The sequence below is a fragment of the Mastigoproctus giganteus genome, chromosome 9, assembly GCF_048544385.1.
Source record: "Mastigoproctus giganteus isolate SK-2022 chromosome 9, ASM4854438v1, whole genome shotgun sequence".
NCBI classification, from domain to species: Eukaryota; Metazoa; Arthropoda; class Arachnida; order Uropygi; family Thelyphonidae; genus Mastigoproctus; species Mastigoproctus giganteus.
The window spans coordinates 79,292,716-79,315,098 of record NC_143583.1 but is presented as its reverse complement, the minus strand read 5'-3'; positions in this window follow the sequence as shown (position 1 = coordinate 79,315,098).

Genomic DNA, 22,383 nt, shown 5'->3' with positions numbered 1-22,383 from the left:
GGCGGCAGATTCATAGTTCTGTTTTATGAAACAGTATTATGCAGTATGATTCCACCCAAATCATAAATAACGTTTTTTTTTTGGACCAACTTCCATCTTAAGACCAAGTTGGCACACACATTCACCATCTCTCCCCGTCCAACAGAGAAACATGCGTCGTGTTTGTTGTTTGGTTGGTAGTCAGTCGACCAAAACGTGATTCATCATCCACACTGTCACAGTTACTGTAAAAGGTCTTCACTCATTGAGCGACACTCCGATACGAGAGTGCATCACCTCTGCATTTTTCTCGCACACTACACCAACAAGTGTAAAATTCACCCTGTAATAATCTAAGGGGAAGTACGAGCCTCAACAGCAAAAAATCCCCAATTAGCACCGTTTTTTTGAACACAGATCCCTTAGTTGAATAACATACAAGCATAAACTTTTGGCTCATGCACATCTCATAAATGGTGACCTGGGCAGTTTGTATGACCAGTTTTTTTCTGCTGCCGATTGCTACCCCCTAAACTTTCTTTATCAGGGACATACAAATACTACTGTTACTAACTTATACTGTATTAATGATTTCATATTAAAAAAAAAAAAATCTGGCAGCTATTAAACATTATAGGCACGTTGTGCTGCAATTTTTAAATACAAGTCATTTTCTTTTCTCATTTATGTTACGCGCCAACAAAGGGATTAATTAGTATTAACATTAAAAGAATAAATTATCATTCGTAACTTTGCTCTTAAAGGCGTCAAATGATAAAACAAACTAGTTTTAATACATAATACGATTATGAGACGATAGATGATTGTAAAAGTTGCCTTGGACTGATCCCTCGCGGATGCCACAGTTCATATGATCCTTCCCGCACCGGGCCCTCGTGTTTAGCGCAGTTGATAGGATCGGTGTTCTCCCCGCACTGGATGTAAAACACCTAAGTTCGAGTCCCGTCGATAATGGGCTGAGTTTTTATGGGCCTTTGTTACAACGTGGCTGGTTTAGTCGGTCTCAGGCGAGGGTAGAATGGTTTTTTCTCCCGGAAACTCGGGTTTTTGATCCAGCAAACAGAAAATCGACCTCACACAATTTTTACAGACAATACACGGAGCAATATGGTCTTAGTCACTAAGGCTCCTAGAACCCTATTACAACAACAACAAAATTTTATACTAGACAAGTCGGAACATTATTTTCAAATTCTGCATTAACTTTCACTTCCGATGCTTCAGTGACAAATTTTAATTGCCTGCTTGAGTCCATTCTCTTCAGAGAATAAGACTGTGTATTTGATACAAATACGAAGTTTTACAATCACTATGCAAAGAGAAGCTAACCTCATCTTAAGCCCAGCTACTCGCCATAACATTCTCTAAAAGCACAACTGCCGAAATAAGCTTATTATGTAACTTATCGATGTCTTTCTGCCTTTTTCAGATTGGTATAAAGTTTTATATGAAGTGTACAATGACCTCTCTGCTAGGCGAATTGCTATGATTGTTTGGGGGAAAATGTAGTAAACAATTGCTGGACACGTTTCTTCATCGATTTTACTCTCTCTGAGACTTGAAAAAATTTAAGGAAACTTTGATCTCTTTATTCTATCGACTTATAAAGGACAAAAGTTTAATTACCATGATGAATTCGCTACCATTTTAGTTAGTTTAACCAGTTTACGCAGAGTATGTCCTGATACAATCCTAATAGGAAGAAATATGCCATTATATACGAGTACAATGAAAACAATATTTATATATTTAAACCTACAAAAATTATGATGTCATAAAGTGTTTACATTTTTAATGCTAGGACTAACATTATTCAAATAACTACCGCTTAAATCGTACAGCAGTTTGATTTCATCATAATATTGACAGTATACACAAATTTTGACAGTCATATACATGTATGAGATTAAGAAATCTTTATTGCAATAATAATAATGATGATAATACAATTCGATACATTGCAATGTTGCCCTTCACGACCACCAGTCCAGGCAGGGATTAACAGTAATAATACAATATAATAATAAATAGAGAGCACTGATATATTGAAACATAAGGAAATATGTAAGTCGAAGTACAGTTCAAAACTCCAAGTATAATATAGTTATTTACAGTACAATATATAAAGAAGATATTGGCGGAAACAAATAATTTAATATACGTATAGTAATATAAACAGGCAATGATGAACTAACTACTTCTGTTCTTTGCACTGAACAGAAGTAGTTAGTTCATCATTACTCACTGTCATACTGAAAAGTTAGTATGCCATCTTCACATCAGGTGGTATTGATGGCTTGCAGCATTAAGACGAGCTTCGAGGAGAAGGATCAGGGACAGAGCAGTACAATTCAAGGATGAGACGTCTGTATTCCCTGCCAGAAGCGAACTTATTAAGGTCAGCATCCAAGGACTGGGCACATGAAAGTAGCTGAAAAGGCAGGAACCTATCGGATAGGTGGAGACGGCTGAGATGTGGGCATAGAGTTGGAGTCGCTCTGAGGAAAGGCTGAGGGACTCTCCATGAGCACAGGTCCCAGAATGATGGTGCCAAAATTTCGCCAACCATCATTTTGATAGTCGTGGTAAGCGTGGGGAGCCTGTGAATTTGAATCAAGCTGGCCATTTCAGTTGTTCTTAGCTGTGGTTATTAAGCATGTTATCTCTTATCTTTGTTGAAGTTGAATTGTAACATCACTGTCTTTATTATTATTATTATTATTATTATTATTATTATTATTTATTTTTAGCCACATGGTGCAAGGAAGCCTGAGGCTTATGCTGCACCAGCCAAAAAGTAAAAAAAAAAAAAAAAAAAAAAAATTGAGTAAATTGAGTTATATTTTTATGCTGACATCAAGATATTAAAGTCTTGGAAAACAGAAATGGATTTTATAAATTTACAAATGGCCTTGTCTATCTGTGGCAAGCGGGCATCACATAAAAACTTTTTAGTAAATATTGATGAATGCAAGATAATATCATTTAGGAACCCGAGGTAAAATATTGTCTTGTTTAACGTAGAAAATAATATCATTCCTAGGCATACCTCGGTAACCGACTTGGGAATTACATTATCTAATAATTTCTATTTTGTAACGCACGTCAATCAGGTTGTTAGCAAAGCATACTGGAAATTGGGTTTTATCAAATGTTGCACCTCCTCCCTTCACAACTAGAACTGTCGTTGTTGTTGTAATAGGGTTTTAGGAGCATCGGCAAGTAAGGCCATATTGCTCCGTATATACTGTCTGTAAATTGCGTGTGTTCTGTGGTCGATTTTCTATTTGTTGGACAAAAAAACTCGAGTTAACGGGAGAAAAAACCATGCTACCCTCGCCTGAGACCGACGAACTCAGCCATTTTTTGACAAATGCCCATAAAAATTCCTCACGTCATCGACAGGACTCAAACGCAAGTCTTTTCCACCCTGTGGGGAGGACTGCGATTCTACCAACTGTACAACCCACGTGGACACAACTAGAACTAACCAAGACCCTATTTATATCATCTGATGTTACAAAACTGGAATTGGTTTTACAATGATTTAACAGTTAAAATTATTTAACAGTTACAATACTGGAATTGGTTTTATAATGATTTAACAGTTAAAATCAAGGAGTCTAGTGACATTTCCATATCATACCTGCCTAAATTACTATGATCCTTTAACAAAGATCCGTATAAGCGTGTTTGCCATTGTGATTTACGTGTCAAGGTTTTATTTGCAGATTATATTTTGCAGATAGTCTATTTGCAGATTATATTTTGCAGATAGTCTATTTGCAGATTATATTTTTGGTAATTTGCTTGTTTCTATTTTAGTTGTTTACAATTAATGAAATTTTATGTCAAAAACTTATTAAATCGCATCATTCTGTATTTTTATATAAGAATATTAATTTAACAGAATTTATATATCTTTCACTTTGTAATCGAGTAGCTCTATCTGTTAAGTGTAATAAACAAGCAAATACAGTATATTCTGGATTCTAAAATTTATTAAAAATGCAGGAATTGTTTTTAATATACTGTACAAGGAAAAATATTTATGCGAAAAACATATCAGACTATTACCGTCATTTATTGAGTAAGTTTTCTATTACAATTTCCCTTAGAAAGTTTCTTAGAATTGGTTTTTAGAGGCAATTGAAGAGAAGAATGAACCGGCAGTTGTCCATTAAGACAACAAAGCAGCGTTTGACAGCCTTGTTTTTGCATCCATTGTGGATCTATTACAGCGATTATTTAAAACTGATGGCGGTTTTTTGGCAATATTAGGTGGGTCAGAGTCTCGAATTGAGACAGTATGAACACTATTGGGACTGGCTCACCTTCCCGTGGTGTGGACGAGTACCTAGAATCCTCTCTCCAGGTGATTGATGCTTCTGGATAGCCAAGAGGCCAGAAAAAAAAAAAAAAAACAACAGAATACACGCATAATACATGTACACTCAAACCTACATCACGCACATATCTGACCTTAAAATAATAATTTGAATTTGAATTTGTCACAGACCAACCCGACATTGTCACATTAGATCCACTTGACTTGAGTGTCGTCCGGATATCAGTTCCATCAGGGTTTTAGACTCCAAGGTAGCAAGCCCAGGTTGACATAACTAAGAGAATGTCTGTGATAGCCTCAAGGACTTCCACATAAAGTACAAGAATGAGTATTGTAGTCAATAAGCTAAATCAGGTGTGTCGGAATGTGGTGTCTTTTCTGGTCTCCAATTCTCAGACACGTTTTTAATGTGTAAACATCTTTGTCGGCACCTACGAAATTTCGGACAGTAGTAAAATCAATTTGTGATGATTTTGCGACACGGACGCCATTTGACGTCATTTCTGTCTCATAACAAAGAAAAACGGAGTCGGCAGAAGAGATCGCGCAAAGGATGATGGGAGGTGATCTTGGATAAGCTGAGAGCTGACATAAACCACCTGGTTGCGGAAAAACGTTTTTGATCCGGGGCATACCACCTAAGTGGTATGCCCCGGATCAAAAATAAGACGGGTACTGTAATGTAGACGTTACAGTACCCGTCTGTATTACTAAAGCGGTTGTATAATTCCACCAAGGGCGAATCATAAACGTTTTTCTGCAACCCGCTGGGCCGGTCAAGAATATTTGAATCGGTTCGCGATTGGGAAATAATAGACTCGAAATTACCTGCATGAGTAGAATCTTTTGCTTGTCATTGGCCATTCTCATTAAGTTGCAGAAGTCCTCGTTGGTCATCAAGTTTTCGCGTTTATTTGCATTTTCACTGAGTGTGTTGAGCGTGGCGAGCTTTCGATCATCATTCATCTCGCTATTTGGATGATTGTAAAAGTTTCGAAAGGGGTCTTCTTCTCGCAGTCCCGTTACAAGGCTATGCAGGTCATTACCGCATGCTTCGTCACCGTCGTTGTTGTCTTGACACATCGTTTTACATATTTCAATCATTTTGCGAATATCCAAGTCCGATTCATACAATTTACGATCTAGTATGAGCTCTTCATTGTCGTCGTCGTAGATCTGCAAATATTTCATCTCTGACAACATCTTCTGTTTCCTCATTGCGAAATGGAATGTGTAGCGTTACCATCTCGCGCTTGTCCTCGTTGAGGTCCTGAGCCAAGTCATAGTTTTGATAGTGTATTATACGTGGATACTGTCGTTTCTTGCAGATCTCGTAGCGCTGCATGTGTAATTTGCGACAAATCATGACAGAATAACATGATCCAACGTGATACTATGATTGAAAAACAATACAAATACATATTGTTGCAATCGTACTATTCAATCAAATGGGTAATTTGGCTATTGGCCTAACCTCTTCGAAACGTTGATCACGATTTCGGTTCTAGCTGTTCTAAATTTAGTAGGTTTCGTCAAAGATGTTTACATATAAAACATCTTTTGCGAGTACAGGGTATACGCGATTTTTTCCCCTTTATTCCTCCAGAGAAGATGTGATAATTTACTCGAACGACACCAAGATTCTAACGACCATACCTCAAATAGCATTCAAGACTATTATTACGTGAACTTGCAGTCCTTTTAATCCCTATGGTTCCAATTATTTTGGGAATATTATGTAGGTTCTCTTTCAATTTAGGGAGAAAATCCCGGAATAACAGTAAGCTCGCTATTTTCGTACCAGATGTGTGAGTATGAAAATAGATCAACACGAGAAGTTTATATGTGTGTATAGAGGTATCCCTTGGAATACCTCTATGAACGCACCAATAAAATATTCTTCATAGTATAGTAACAAATGGTAAGTTACTTCATACATACCAGTTTTTGTGGCTGATATTTTTATCCTTTAACTCAGTGTTTTTACAATCATGAATAGTTTTGAGACTGAAAATCAACGAGTCACCTTATCACTACTCAAAGAGTGAACTGATTAAATTTAAGAGTTCTAAATTTTAAGAATTTATTATATTAATTAATATTAGTATAGCCCTATAGTGCAAGGAAGCCACAGGCTTTTGCTGCACCACAAAAAAAAGAAAAAAAGAGGTAGATAAGAAAATACAAATTATGCACTTCCCTGCTCACGTAGGCAACTATCTAGTTGACCTTTGAATTTCTTCTAAGTGTTAGCCTCAACTACCTGCGAAAAAGTATAATGAATTTTTCTATGTAATGTTTTATATGAAAAATAATAAGTAATTGCTGAATTTCTAGTATCTGTATTTATACAACCAGCAGGATGAATGAGGTTGGGTTGTTAGGGATTTGTGCCGAAAAGCAACTACGCTGTCCACTTTACAACCGGGAGCGCCAGATCTGACAGGTCTCTTTCACTTTACCAGTTATTTTATGTTTCTTTTGTAAGGAGTTCTGTCACCTCGTGGGTAGCACAATTGGTAGGATCGCCATCCTCCCCACACTGCGTTGAAAAGACCTGAGGTTGAATCCCATCCATGACGGAAGGAATTTTTATGGGTCTTTTTCACGATGTGGCTGAGTTAGTCAGTCTCAAGCGAAGGATAGCATGTTTTTTTTTCCCTTACGGGGAAAAAAACCATGCTACATTCAGTGAACAGAAAATCGACCTCAGAACACACGTAATTTATTGATAATACAAATACACGGTGCAATATGGTCTTAGTCGCCAATGCTCATAAAACCCAACAACAACAACCAAAGAGTTCTGTCCAAGATCGGCGTGTGTATTCAAACACTGCAAATAGCTGCTATGAGTAAATGAGATGCAAGAGTCTGCATACCATACCTCATTGTTTATCAAGATTTGAAGTATTGAAAGAGGATAAATTAATTCTGGAATTATTTCGTCTCTTGGGTTACTTATTTTAGTTAAGTGGATGCCTGACTTCGCTATTTTTATATATCCTTGCAGAAGTCCGTCCAAGAGAAAGATCGTCAATCGTCAGTATAAAAGTAACTCGCAATGAAAATCGCTCCAAACACTATACTAACGTGCCCTCGTGAGTAGTACAGTTGGTATAATCGTCATCTTCTCCACACCAGGAAGAAAACATCTGAGTTCGAATCACGTAAATGACGCGAGGAATTTTTACTGGCCTTTTCCACAATGTGGCTCAGTTAGTCGGTCTCATGTGAGGGCAGCATGGTTTTTTCTCCCGGAAACCTCGGGTTTTCGCTCAGCTAATAGCAAATAGACCACAGAATACCTGCAATTTACAATCATATTGTTACAATATGGTCTAAATTGCTGATGTGCCTAAAAAATATAAACTAACGTGCAATCTAACTTCACTGCGTGATAGACGGATGCATACAACCTGCTCATTTTCTTTCAGGTCTTTAATGGTTTAACAGATAATTCTGAATTACTTACCCAAATTAGTTTAAATTTTCTTTATAGGCACACCGGAAAGATCCATCAAAGTTTCCATAAGGTAATTATCATTATCTTATGGAAATTTTTGTGCCATTCACAAACTGGTAAATTTTGTTATTTACTTGATATTAATATGCTAATGGAACATCTTTAATTTTGCAGACAGGTAGCTTCTTCTTTTCGGTTGTAAATGAAACTGCAAATTTTTATCGTCTTTTAAATCTCCAAAAATTATTACATATTGGGTTCATGTAACACTTGCATTGTATGTGAATTTATTTAGACTTTTAACAAGAGAGTGGCTAAAAAGTTCAGACACTTTTTTGTCAATTTTTTGATATAAACGCTTATAAACTAATGTCTCCTTTATTTCGAAAAAATTTCCAGACTTGTAATGAAGAATAAGGGTCTGGATTAATTTTAAGACTTTTAATCTATAGCACTTGAGAAAATTCTTCATTCAATTATTGGTATTAGTAAGAATACAAGATTATAGTTTTCTTTATACACGACGACAACAGCAATTTTACTAACCAAACTTTTGGTCTGATGAAGAAGCCATTTTCTAATTGGTTATATCAATCACCTCCCAGCGCCTATGGTTATACTGGTAATTATTATTAAATTCTTTTTTATATACAGTAGGCACCTTACAATGCCCAAATTTCCCACCGTTTTCTATAAACAAGTCAATTTTATATGTCTTATTCTTGTAGAGCCAAGCTGACTGATTTGCGAGTATGAGTATTAGTAAATAAATTTTCTGTTTATACTCCGGGACGACCAAACGGTCAGAGGAGTTCACAAGATATACAGAATACAAGAAACAGCACCGTATTCAGCAGTCACGGGCTTGAACCCCGGTCACTCAAGGCACGTGTACTTATGCACCCGCGCGCCTGACCACTAGGCTACGGCGGCCTTATAATGACTATGCGACGTATGGAAGCAGACATATTCGTCATCTTCAAAAAAAAAGGAAAAAATTCTCAATCACCCACACATTTCCCATTGCCAAAAATAACTGTCCAGTTCGACTTTGAACTTTACCAAACTATCAGCCTCACCATTGTGTAATTTATAATGACGTACAGCACATTGCCCAAGAGTAAACTTCATGAGATCCAGCCTCTTGTTACTCCCCAAATTTTATAATTGTAACCTCTAGTTCTTGTTTCGCCTACAAGTGAAAATATACCTCCCTCATTCATTTTAATTATCCCCTTCAGTCCTTATAAATAGCCCCTTCCCCCGAGATACTCATTTCCCAAGATTTGAATTCTAATCATTTAAACTGTCCTTCATATGGAAATTGATTAACAGAACTCAACAATCTAATTGCGTTTTTTTTTTTCAGCTGTAGGAGCTGTCATTCTACAGGTGTATCTTCCAGATCATAATCCAACATTCTAAGTATGTTCTCACCATCTCTTATATAAGGCATAATGACATCCTTTTTTTCTACTTCCGGAGGTCCTGTATATCCCACATAAGATACCGTGTACCTTCCTTGCCACTGGTTTACATTTCGCGGGAAAATTTCATGTCTGACTGAATCGTAATCCCTAAGTGTTTTTCTTCCTGGACCAGTTTTAACTCCACTCCCCTATCTTGTAAATAACTCCTGAATTTCTGTTGCTTAGGTGCAAAAGTCTACATTTAGACGCATTAAACCTCAGTTGCCAATTTTGAGAACATTTGTGCACCGATTTAATTCATTTTGAAAAAAAAAAAATAGCCTGGTCCTGTCGTTAACCACCCTTCCCACATGTAAATCATCCGCAAATTTTGTAAACTTTCCCTGTATTCCCTCATCGATATCGTTGAGGAATATAAGAAATAGAAGTGGTTCTGATCCCTAGGTAGAGACAAAGAGTACGATTTACTCTTTGTCTCTTATCTTTTAGCCAGCCCTTAATCCAATGAAGGACTTTGCCATTAATCCTAGTTTTCTCCAATTTATATAATAAACTTTCATGGGGACTATATCAAACGCTTTACTGAACTTAAGGTGAATAATGTATAAGTTGTTTCTTGCAACCAACTATTTTATGACTTGGTGATGATTATTAACAATACTAGTGTCATGCAAAACTTTTCTTTCACGAACCCATGCTGTTAGCCAGTAAGGATATTATTCCTATCGAGATGGTCCTATATCGTATTCTTTACCTGACACTTCATGATCTTTTCCACCACTGAAGTCAAACTTATTGGTTTGTAACTGCCCATCATGTCCTATGCACCTCCGTTACTTTAGCAGGTAGTATAGTGGTTATAATCACCTTCTTCACACACTGGAGTAGAAAACAAGCGATTACCGACACAATACACTGAAGCCTCATAGCCTTAGTTACTTTAGTGCTTAACACACACACACACACACACACACACACACACACACACACACACACACAGCCGCGCGCGCTCGTTTGCACCTCCTTTGTGGAGTGGATTGGGGTAACATTAACGCTTCTGCAGTCCAGGGGAAATCGTCTCGAAGTCTAATGATGGTCTCATTAACATCTCAAATGGGATGATGGGCGTTTTTTTTTTGTTTTTTTTTAGTATAACAGGATGTACACCTGTCTACCCCCACATTCTTAGCTTTCCTCAGCTTCAATATCTCTTCCAAAAGATTCTGCCAGACCGTTATGTCATCAGATTTCTCAGCAGTCTGACTCCTTATCACCATTCCCTATTGGTTCAAATGGTCTTTTGGTATTAAAGATCATTGGTTCAATGATCTTTAATACCAACAGAAAGTACCTGTTGAATAGGTACTTTCCAAATGAATTTGCCATTTTGGCTGGGCTTTCTATGGCTCTTCCCGCTTCGATCAAGTAAGGCGCCTATTTGATTCACTATCTTCTTTTTTTTTTTTTTTTGTATTCACGTGCGAAAAGAACTTTTCGTCTCCATCAATTTTTAGCTGTATTTCGCAGTGATTCCTGCTATTTAGTTTTGCCTTTGTTATCCACATCAGTAGTTTTGTTAGATGTACGCTTATAATGCTCATATAAATCAATATCTCGCGACTGTTTGTGAATATTCCATCCTGTTTTCTTTTTCTCAATTTAAAGCTTAACTTCTTATCGTTCAATGTGGCAGCTTTCTATTGCGAAACTTCTTCACTAGAGAAAATGCCTTTGTAGCTTCCAGAATAAATTCCTTGAATACTTCCCATAATGAGCCCGTATCCAACGGTGTATAGTTGAATCTCTAGTTAGAGCTAAATAAACATCTTAATTCATTATAATTCCCTCTTTTTAAATCGAAGCCCTTGCCTTTTCCTATAACCACAGAAATCTTTTTAGACTATTCCCATTTCAGGATACTGGGGCCAGTAACAGCTGTAACTGTCTGAACTGTCAAATATTTAATACAGTTTGGACCTTTGGTGAGAACCAAGGATCGACAGTCATATAGATGGCGCATAAATCGGTTTCCATATGGCGTATTGCTAGTCCACGAATTCCAATCGAAATCGGTTTCCCTATGGTGTATTTCCAGTCCAAGAATTCTAATCTATAGTATAAGAGATAGGTTGCAATCACACGTGGCCGCTTATTCAAGCTGCCCAAAGAGATTTTTTGTTATAGTATATGATGAGAGCCTTGTCGATCAATTCGGCCCTGGAAAGATTGTGCAAGGCTCAAGGGGTAGAATTTTTTTCAGCCTGGACTGTACTTGTTAACAGGAGAGATTGCTTCTACAGGGATGGGATACACTTAAATAGAAAGGGTGCAAGAATATTTGCTGATGCTATCGAGGCAGTGTTAGGTGGGTCGGAAAACTGCTAGCTTGGGGGGAGACAAAGACCAATAGATTGACAGTAGCCAATGGCAGAGGTGAAAAAGATTCTTGCACTGCTTCTATTAGAATGAGCAGAAGCCTGAAAAACAAGATGCATGGTATTTCAGAGACTGCTGGGAGTCATTGCGGTACAAGTAAACACATGGGTTGTGTTAGGGTAGCTAAGAATAGAAACAGGTGCAGGTATACTTGCGTGTACACCAATGCTAGGAGTTTAGTAAATAAATTTGATGAATTTGAGGTATTGCTCAAAACATCAAAGGCAGATATTGTTGGGATATCAGAGACGTGGTGTCACACAGATATAAGGGATGCAGAACTGCAATTTGGGGAGTACAACGTCTACAGAAAGGATAGACAGGATAGGAAGGGGGGAGGGGTTATGCTATTAGTTAAGAAACACATAAAAACCAAGGAAGTGAAGCCAGTCGACATCGCTGGACAGTGCAGTGTTGAGTCAGTTTGGTGTGACATAAGCATTGGGAGATCAAAATTGAGAGTAGGAGTCTGCTATAGGCCTAATGACTCTGATGAGTATAATAAGGAACTGTACAGGGAAATAGAGTGGGCCAGTAAATCAGAGAGTCTTATAATGGGAGATTTTAATTTCCCAGATATTGACTGGAATTTGGGGGCTGGTTACTCACACACTAGCAGGGCTTTTGTGGATTTATTGGATGATTGTTTTCTACATCAGCATGTTCGGGAGGCAACTAGAGGGAGTAATACTCTTGATTTGATTATCAGCAGTGATTTTTCATGCATTAAGAATCTGCAGATAAATGAACCACTAGGTGGCAGTGATCACAGTGTGCTGAAGTGGGATTTACTCAAAGAGGTAACTACCATTAGGGGTAAAGGGAAGGGTTATTGCTTCCGTAAAGGCGACTACGATGGACTGAGACAGTATTTAAATTCTATACAGTTGGACCAACTGATGATGTTACCAACAGCAAATTCAAAATGGGAAGCATTCAAAGAACTTATCTTGGAAGCTACTAGGCTTTACATACCAACTAAGAAATATTGTTCAAGGTTTAGGCCAAAATGGATGTCAGATGAACTAATGAGGCATATGGCAGAGAAGAAAAATGCATGGGATACATACAAATTAACACGTGACACAGAAGCCTATGATAGATACAAGTTGATATGCAACCAAGTTACAAAGGAGGTTAGGCAGGCGAAGGCAGATTACGAGAAATCTTTGGCAAGGGATGCAAAGAAAAACAGTAAAGAGTTCTTTACTTATGTAAACTCTAGAAGGAAGGGGATGAATCAGATTGGTCCACTTGATATTGATGGGTCAACTGTTGATGATCCTGCTCAGGTAGCTAACAAACTAAATGAATATTTTGCATCGACATTCACACATGAGGAGTTATTCAGCAAGTGGAATGCCAGAGGTGTATTCAACTCTAGCAGTAAGCTACAGAATCTTGAAATAACTGGGAGTAAAGTGGAGGAGAAACTGTTGAAGATAAACACAAGAAAGGCACCCGGGCTGGATGGGATCTATCCAGTTATATTAAAGGAGGCAGCAAAGGAAGTAAGCAAACCCTTAGCCATAATTATGAGAGCTTCCTTGGACTCAGGGGAGGTACCCATAGACTGGAAATGTGCAAATGTGACCCCAATTCACAAAGGAGGATCAAAGGCTGACACAAGTAATTATAGACCTGTGAGCTTAGCTTCTGTTCCAGGAAAATTAATGGAGGCACTGGTTAAAGAAGCACTGCAGGATCATTTAGACAAGACTTCAGTTATAGCTCAGACACAGCATGGTTTTGTTAAGGGGAAGTCTTGCCTGACCAACTTGATTGGATACTATGATGCAGTCACAAAAGAACTGGATGCAGGGAATAACTTTGATATTATATACTTGGATCTTAGAAAGGCTTTTGATACTGTTGCACATGGAAGACTGCTACACAAATTGGAGCAGTGTGACATTGGAGGCAAATTGCTGCTATGGATAAAGGGGTGGTTGAGGGGGAGAAGACAGAGAGTGGTAATCAATGGACACTGCTCATCGTGAACTAATGTTATTAGTGGAGTCCCTCAGGGCTCAGTGTTGGGTCCATTATTGTTTTCTGTATTTATAAATGATATTGATGATGGTATATCGGGCTTAATGTCCAAGTTTGCAGACGATACAAAGGTTGGCAGGGTTGTCAAGGACACTACTGACACTATGCTGCTGCAGCAGGATCTGGATAGGTTGAGCAGATGGGCTGAGAGGTGGCAAATGAAGTTTAACATTGACAAATGTAAAGTACTACACATGGGAAACAGCAACCCCAGAGCAACGTATCAACTCTGTGGTACTACACTGACAGTGGTAGAGAATGAAAGGGACTTGGGGGTGGTTGTGCAGGCAGATATGAAGTTCTCTGAGCAGTGCAGACGGGCTGCAAGAGTAGCTCATGGAGTATTGTCAATGATATACAGGAATTTTTCCAGCAGGGATAAGGAGGTGATTATTCCATTGTATAAGGCGATGGTCAGGCCACACCTGGAGTACTGTATACAGGTCTGGAGGCCTCATTTCAAGAAGGATGTAGAGCTGCTGGAACGAGTACAGAGAAGGGCAACAAGATTAGTGAATGGAACAAAGGGGTGCTCTTACGAAGAAAGGCTTAAGTTTTGCAAATTACAGTGTCTGGAGACTAGGCACCAGCGAGGTGATCTGATAGAGGTGTATAAAGCCTTGAATGGTTTAAGCATGCTCAATGCTGATGGGATTCTTCCTCTAGCTCAGAAAAATCACCTGAGAGGGCATAAATTCAAATTGAGGAAAGACAGATGTAGGATAGACGTGCGGAAATTTGCCTTTAGCCAGCGGGTGGTTGGTTGGTGGAACAGACTTCCACCCCTTGTGGTGGAGGTTGATAGCCTAAATAAGTTTAAGGCTCAGCTGGACAGGTATTTTGAACGAACAGAGGGATGAAGTGGAAGTGGGGGGTTTTTTTTTTTTTTTTGGCTGATGCTGCATAAGCTTGCTTTCTTGCATCAAATACCTCTACTAATGCTAATGCTATACTCCGCAGAATCATTTGGTCTGTAACACACCTGAGCTGTCACTTCTCTATACTGCGTCATCTTGCACCACACAGCCTAAACGTCCATTTTAATTCTATTTGATTCTGGATTTGGTATGGTTGCGTTTGGAGTTCTTTTGATACTTTGGGTGAGCTCTTTCCATTTGGTACACTTTCTCTCTCTCTCTCTTGAACACGCTGTATTCACCATAATGGAATTCTTATATTTGGATGGTACCATGTCTCCCTTAGTCCTCCATTGGTTTACCTAATCGAAATCTTAAATGCGCTTATTTATTTACAATATTCTCACATTAGTATTATTTAGTATTTATTCTATTTTAATCATTTAAAATTTAATCTTATCCGGTATTACTCTACTGGGAGCCATTATTCATTGTTGACTGGATATGATCAAGGAAATTAGATCAGCAGCGCAGTCTAGTGGCCAATGTAGAACTCTTCTAGAGCAAGTATTGAATTGTAATACTGTATATAGTGAATTATGACTCATTGCGTGCGTGTTAGCATTGGGAGGAGGAAAGTTCATTCTAGTTTTGGTTTTAGCTAAAGCAATCACTGCCATCTATGAGTCAATGAAGGAAATGCAATGAATATAAAATCGTTATTTTTATTAATATTATTTTTTTTATAACTCCTGAATATGAAAATTTGTTTCACTAAAGTCGAATATATCATTAAAACTTTTGTCTTTAAATTAAATAATTTATGATTAAATGATTTATTTTGAAACGTGAGTTGGTGGAAGAATCAATGGACTTTAAATTGCTGCCAATAAGAAATATTCAACAACCTATATACGTTTAAATTCTCTTTTCTGGATCATTTAGACTGATCGGCGAAAACAAATAAACACTTCGATTTTAATTACAGTTCCTGTAAAAATCGTTTCTCGGCAATAAACACTTCAGAGAACAATTAAGATAAATTATGTCAGCTTTTCCAGTGAGTTGATGGACAATCTCTTGGTAAACGGAGAAAAATGGGTGGAGATCGCAAACCAAAACGGTGACAGAGGTTCTGTGACAGATCGCTACTGTTCCCACTATACAATTAACCGAAGATTGGGTATTGTGGATAGATATCGATGTAAAAGTACCTCGCAGGTGGGGTGGCGAAAGTCTCTTGCCAGACGACGATCATCCTTTAAGTAAAAGATGGGCGTCGATAACGTCATAACACACCGACACCCCCCATTCAACGTTTCTCATCTTTATTATGCAAATACTGCGGCCACCGCTTCAGGGTGGAGTACTATCGACTGCTGTGGAAGCAATCTCTTTAATACGCCCAAGTAGCGATGAAGTGTTTGAAAACCACGCCAAGGAGTGTTTGCGTGTAATGTATGGCATGATCACGGTAAAGTAGACCGCATGCGGATATTTATTGCGAAATTTTCGGAACGATCCCGTATGTCCATTAAATTCTCCATAACCGAGTCGAACTTTACATTAATATTTGACTTACGATGCTGCCCATTTCCTATTAGCAACTCATGCACACTGTACTGGATCAAACCTAGAAAAAAATATATTTTTTATTGGAAGAAACATTAACAAAGACATAATAGATGACTTGGACGTTGTGGGTTGGTAAAATTTATCGAATGGATAGCGCTTGAATGCGTACTCGAACACGATTCTAATAAATGTGACTGAAAAAATAAAATAATAAAAGAAACGCATTAACAGAATGGCTTTATCTTTCAAAATAAACATATTTCTGTCGTGCGAGGGACAACTACCTTCTCTGTGATTATTTCTGAGTCGCACGTGACTTTAAATCTTCGTGCAACCGACGGACACTCACTGGGAAATCCCCGGCATTACACGAATTAAAATATTTTCTCCCGACTCGACCAGCAACAGCTGCTCGGTAGTCACGTGAGCAATAGTCACGCAAATGCTTCCCTTTTGCGATATTCAGTTTCTTTATTTAGCTGCGGAAAACGGTGATTACGAGAGGGAGATCAAGACATTAGAACATTTCGTGTTCGGGGACTAAGCCGCAGCTTAGAATACAAATCAATTTCTTTTAACTGTGACAGAAACACTTAGTGATTAGCCAATCCCACAGTTCGTTGGGCTCTTCTAGCAATCATACCCGATAGGTGTTGCGCAAAAGCCTTTCATTATTTAAGGGCGTTCGTAGTTTTATGACAGTCGACTCTTATTATTCTGTATGAAAGTATAACCCTTTGGATGGTCATTATTCTAGAGTGGTGAACTTTTTTGTGTGTCACTAATCCTGCAATAGAAGTTTTCCATAACCTTTTCAATACTTCACACAATACGTAATCCTTTTAGATGGTCTAAGTCTTACCTGAGATTTCTGTATCATTTAAATGGCTGTTTTTGCTAAGCCTAAATTGATTTACACGAACAAATGCGATATTTTTTATGCGTTAGACCGCTAAGTAATACAGACAACTGAATTCTTCGATCTGCTTATCAGTTAAGATTCCCTGAATAACCGAAAAATGTTTCTTATATAGATACACTGATAATTTATTGATTTCTTTGAAACCAATCGATAATACGAGAGTGAGTCAATATAAGATGAATTTTCATTTCTCCCTTTTAACAAATGAAAGATCTCCCATTTTAAATTCCTGCGTAGTCCCTCAGGGGTACGCAAGAATTTAAAATGGGATGGGGTTTACTTGTTAAAGGGGAGAAGGTTGTGACTGTTAATTTTAAGGGGGAATTGTACCCCAAAACTATCCCCTTGTGTACTATCCTGGAATACGTACTGTATTGGTAGTTTTAGCGATAGAAAACTCATTCGCAGTATCGGTGGTGAAAGAGACTTCAAAATGGAAGCCACTCTTTTATTTCGCCACTATTCAACACCGATGTATCACCCGATTTTTACCGTATAATTAAGGAAATAAGTGTGTAGAGGTTGGAGGTGGTAACTTTAATATTATTAAAAAAACGGCTGGCTATGGTCCAGGAACGGAGTGTGTCCTCAGAGGTACTGCATTCACTGTGCTTTCTATGTTTGCAGCAACGAAAATGATTGCTCCGTTATCAATTGAGCGCTGTGGCGTTGGCCGATGAGTCAAGGTTCTGCTTGGAGAACAATGACAATGGATCGGTATATTGGCGACGCTCTGGTGAAGTAGGAGTTCCTACTTCTGTTCAATAAACGCATCCAAATCGAACATAATGAATCATGCTGTGGGATACCATTTCTTATGCCGGTCACCACTGGTTTCTGTTCAGTGTGATGTCACAAGACTGTGTTATTAAACTCCTTAGACCAGTCCCTTTTCCATTTCTTCAACAGTTCCACTACCCTTTATTCCTACAGGACAATGATCAGTTTCATACACTACAGATGTCAGACAGTTTCTCTGCACTGTCAACATGCTTCGCTGGACTGCTCTGTAATCCAATTTTTTTCTCGTTGAGAACGCCTAGGACATGATAAGACGGCAACTTAGAGTCATACTTCAACCAGCCCAAAGCACAGTGGGTTTAACATAAGAGTTAACTCAGGTATAGAAGGATATTTCTCACGAGGATATCAGGCACCTTTTTAACTCAACGCCAAGATACAAGCCGTGAAAATTACGGTTTTCGTATGATGTGTGCTGGTTTTTCGCAGTATATGAATTTTGTTGTGGTGTTGCAATCGATTTTTACCCTTATCTGTTTTTGTATCCAGCTAAGACAAATGAATCAACACGGTTAGATAGCGCCATTCTTCTAATATTGAGTACGTTAGTTTGTTGGTTATGGCTTAAAGGCACTCCATGCTGCTCAAAGTATTAAACGGCGTCATTTGGATCTACTGACAAGAATAAAGGTTGCTGGTGGTCAGTTTTCAAACAGCAATAGTTGCAGCTCAGTTTGAGCTTCATTGGCTACAACATCGCAACTGATCATTCTTTGCAGTCCTAATAATGGGGGTTGACCGGTCCCTTTTATAATGTTCCTACCAGCTGAAAGCGCTGATCGTTTATTTGTGACGAGTGGAGACTCGAACCTGAAGCACGAAACTCTATCTGTGAATGTACTTGCCTGCACATGAAACTGAAAAGAAAGATGTAATTCATTAAAATAAATATAAGAAATATTTTATAAAAAATAAAATATGAAATCAATTAATTCTAAATAAGAAATTACTCTTAACTTAATCATTAATAATTGACTTAATGTAAACTACTTCTTATTAGTTACATATTTGCATATAATTAAGTATTAAATATCAATTTAAGAACAGTCAGAGTATAAATGAAAAACAGCTCATAATTTTAAACTGTTTCAACCTACACATTACTTGCCAATCTGGTTACGTTCTAAATGAAGTAGTTTTAACATCGACAAAAAACACACCACAAGTGATGATGCAATTCGGTTAGCTTTGTTTACAACCAGGACAGTTATAAACCTATGTGCTACAGTTTGATAAATGTAACTTTTACCCGGGTCCAATCCTATCTACATCAGCAAAAATATGCAAAGGGCATTTTAATTCTTGGTGGCCACATTACAAGTTTAGCCTTTCAACTTTTTTTTTTTTTTTTTACCTTTGTGTCAGTAGTCCAAAGTTAAGGACGGGAATACTAGAGATTTGTGATCTGACTGTTCAGCTGTTCGAGCAATATAGGCTGCCCACTCCTCGAAGTGGTCGGCCTATATTGCTCGAACGCAAAAGATCCAATTTAATGGATCTTTTGCTCTGTAGTATATTTTAGGCCTTTAATTCCTTAGAATGTGACTTAGATGTGTACAAATGAAAATACCCAGCATCTAAAGAAGGTTTCATTCTGCGAAAACCATGCGTATTTTGTAGCGAAGATTATCAATAACATTATCATATTTAGCTTATAAGATCAGGTAGAAAAGTGTAGGCTATTGGTTTGGTGAGTCAAACGTATATTCCAAGGATGACTCATTTCAACAGACTTTCTGACGTTGGCTGCAATGTCTCTAACAAACAGTGGTGTGAACGTCTGGTTCGTTAACAGACCAGACGTTCTGCATGACACATAGAAAGGGGTGGCGCCGATCACGAAAGCACCAATGCGGTTCAATAAGCCAGGATATTCAGAGTTCCTTACACTTCAATTTAAATTGCGTGACGGGGGTGTCACTGTGCCCTAATTCACAAACAACTGGTGGTTTCTGTACAACGGAGCTGTTTCATACTCCATCAGTTTCTATGCTCTTAATAATTCACTCATGGACGGATATCGTAAATGGATTACTGTCTAATTTTCCTAACATTACAAAACGTAGGTTATTCGAAATTCAGACTTCTGAAGGAGTCAGAATTGTTTCTTTCCTTATTAAGCCAATTTCGTGTCCATGAAATTGCTGGAATCATTAGAAAAAAATGACGAAATACTATTATTAAAGAGGAGACTAGAAATACCAAGAAAAAGAGAGAAGGAAAAAAACGAATTTAGTTTTCTTCAGAATGATTACAAATTGTCTTCAAGATTTTAAAACTTTAATAAAAAAAAAATAACGAAAACACAGTAAAAAAACAATTTTATAGGAAATGAAAGAAAACCCAAACGTTTCTTCCCTTTTCGTATTCAAGTTCATTATAGACTGCTTTTGTGACGCTGCAGACTTTAAAGAGGTATTCGTTTCCGTTATACATTTCGTAGAATAATGATACAGAACCATTTTCAAAAGTCGTATTTTTCAAATGATTCAAAGTTTTTGGCACTGGTGAGGAAAAAAATTATTTTTGACATTGTCTCAGGTGAGATTCAATTAAGGAAATAAACTGACAAATGAATGGTTGTCTACGTCCTGTCCAGCGATGAGGCAGTTGCTAATTCAGGAAAGTTAAAATCTCATTGTGGAAAATATGGCGGCTGAAACAAAACATCTGGTTTTTGCTGGTAGAGGAAGAACGAGGCATAGCTTTGTCTCTGTATACGTTGACATTGACTTTTGGCAAGAAATTAGTTATAATTTCTTGTCAAATCAACAGTTATAGGGTTTGGAATGGACCAGACGCATCAAACGTTCAGGATCAATAATGTCATGTGTATCCATGGTAAACATACGCATAGAACGCACGCCACAGTCATCGGTAATGTTATGTGTATACTAGGTTATTAAAAATAAGATATGCTATCAACGACCATTCCATTTTGTAAAATTTTCCAGTCTGAGAAACTTTGTGTTGTTTCAGTCATAACAACACAAAATTAGTTAACTTCATGATTACTTCCATTATGTTCAACGTGGGGATGCAGTTTGTCGCTTCCTTATATGCGAACATTATACATGTTAGCCTTTTCTCTATGATGAAACGTCACCTCGTCCCTGAAACTAATTTTTTACAGGTGCAGGTCATCCACTTGTACAATTTTTTGCAGGTACAAATCATCAGCAAGCTAACCAACCCATTATCGGACATCAAAATTCGCAATTTTTTTTTATCCTTTTGCCATTTTTGGTAACACTTGCAATTTCTAAGAGAAGAAGGCAATGTACACCGAGTGGACAGAAATCATGGGATACCTACCTAGTAACGGGTAGGTCCACCTTCCTCCCGGATAAACGCACTCTCACGGCGAGAAATAAGAGTCCACCAGTTCACGAAAGCGTTCCACAGGTATTTCCATCCACGCTTGCTGCACCGCTGTCCATAATTCCATCGCATTTCTGGCTGGAGGATCCAAAGCTCGAACGGACCTTTCCACAGCATCCCAAATATGCTCCACAGGGTTCATGTCCGGTGAATTGGAAGGCCATTCCTTGGCGGTAAAATCTGTGGAATGCTCTTCGAACCATGTTCTAGTCACCACGGCTCTGTGGAGAGGCGCATTGTCCTGCTGAAAGAGTGCATTGCCGTGTGTGTACGATGACCGTGAAGGAATGCAGATGGTATACAAGGATGGACACGTAACCTGGACCGTTCAAAGATACGTCTAGACGTACCAGAGGTCCCAACGTGTGCCAGTTGAACATGCCCCAGACCATTACCGACCGTCCACCTGTCTGAATAGTTCCTTGTTGACATGACGGATGCATAGCTTAGTGCGATTTCCGCCAGATACGCACCCTCCCGTCCGCTTGAAATTACTGGAAACAGGACTCATCGACCAGGAAACCCATCTTCAATCATCCAGGATCCAGTGCCGATGATGTTCTTTCGCCCAGTTGAGGGGTAAAGTGCTGTGTCGTGGTGTTAGCAATGGGACTCTGGTGAATGGGCGGCTCTCATAACCTATTGCAGATAATGATTGGTATTCGTGGAGTCGTTTCTGGCACCTCCCTCGTTGAAGTCGGCAGTGATTTGTGCCACTGTCGCTCTCCGGCTGGCTGAAACAATACGAGACACGGTCAACAGCCACGCTCATCCACCACCTTTCTCTGCCCACCCAGTGTTTGTATAATGAAAATGACCTTCTTGCATTTCCCCGGTATTCGTCCCGTTTGTTGCTATCTCAGGAGTTTCTACATATAGTGACTCTTCCCTACTGCTGTCCCCTACTGAACAAAGTGACACATCACTTAACTTTACTCGAGAAGTATTAAAAGACTGTGTAGTTACTGACTCGTTAATCTCAATTACTTGTTAAACTGTATTTTGGAAACTTTTCATACAAGGCGCAATAATGTCCGAATTGGAATATTATGACAGGGAGCGTGCTGATCCCTCATCTCGGGTTAGATGTGGTTTAACGCCTCACGATCTTGAGA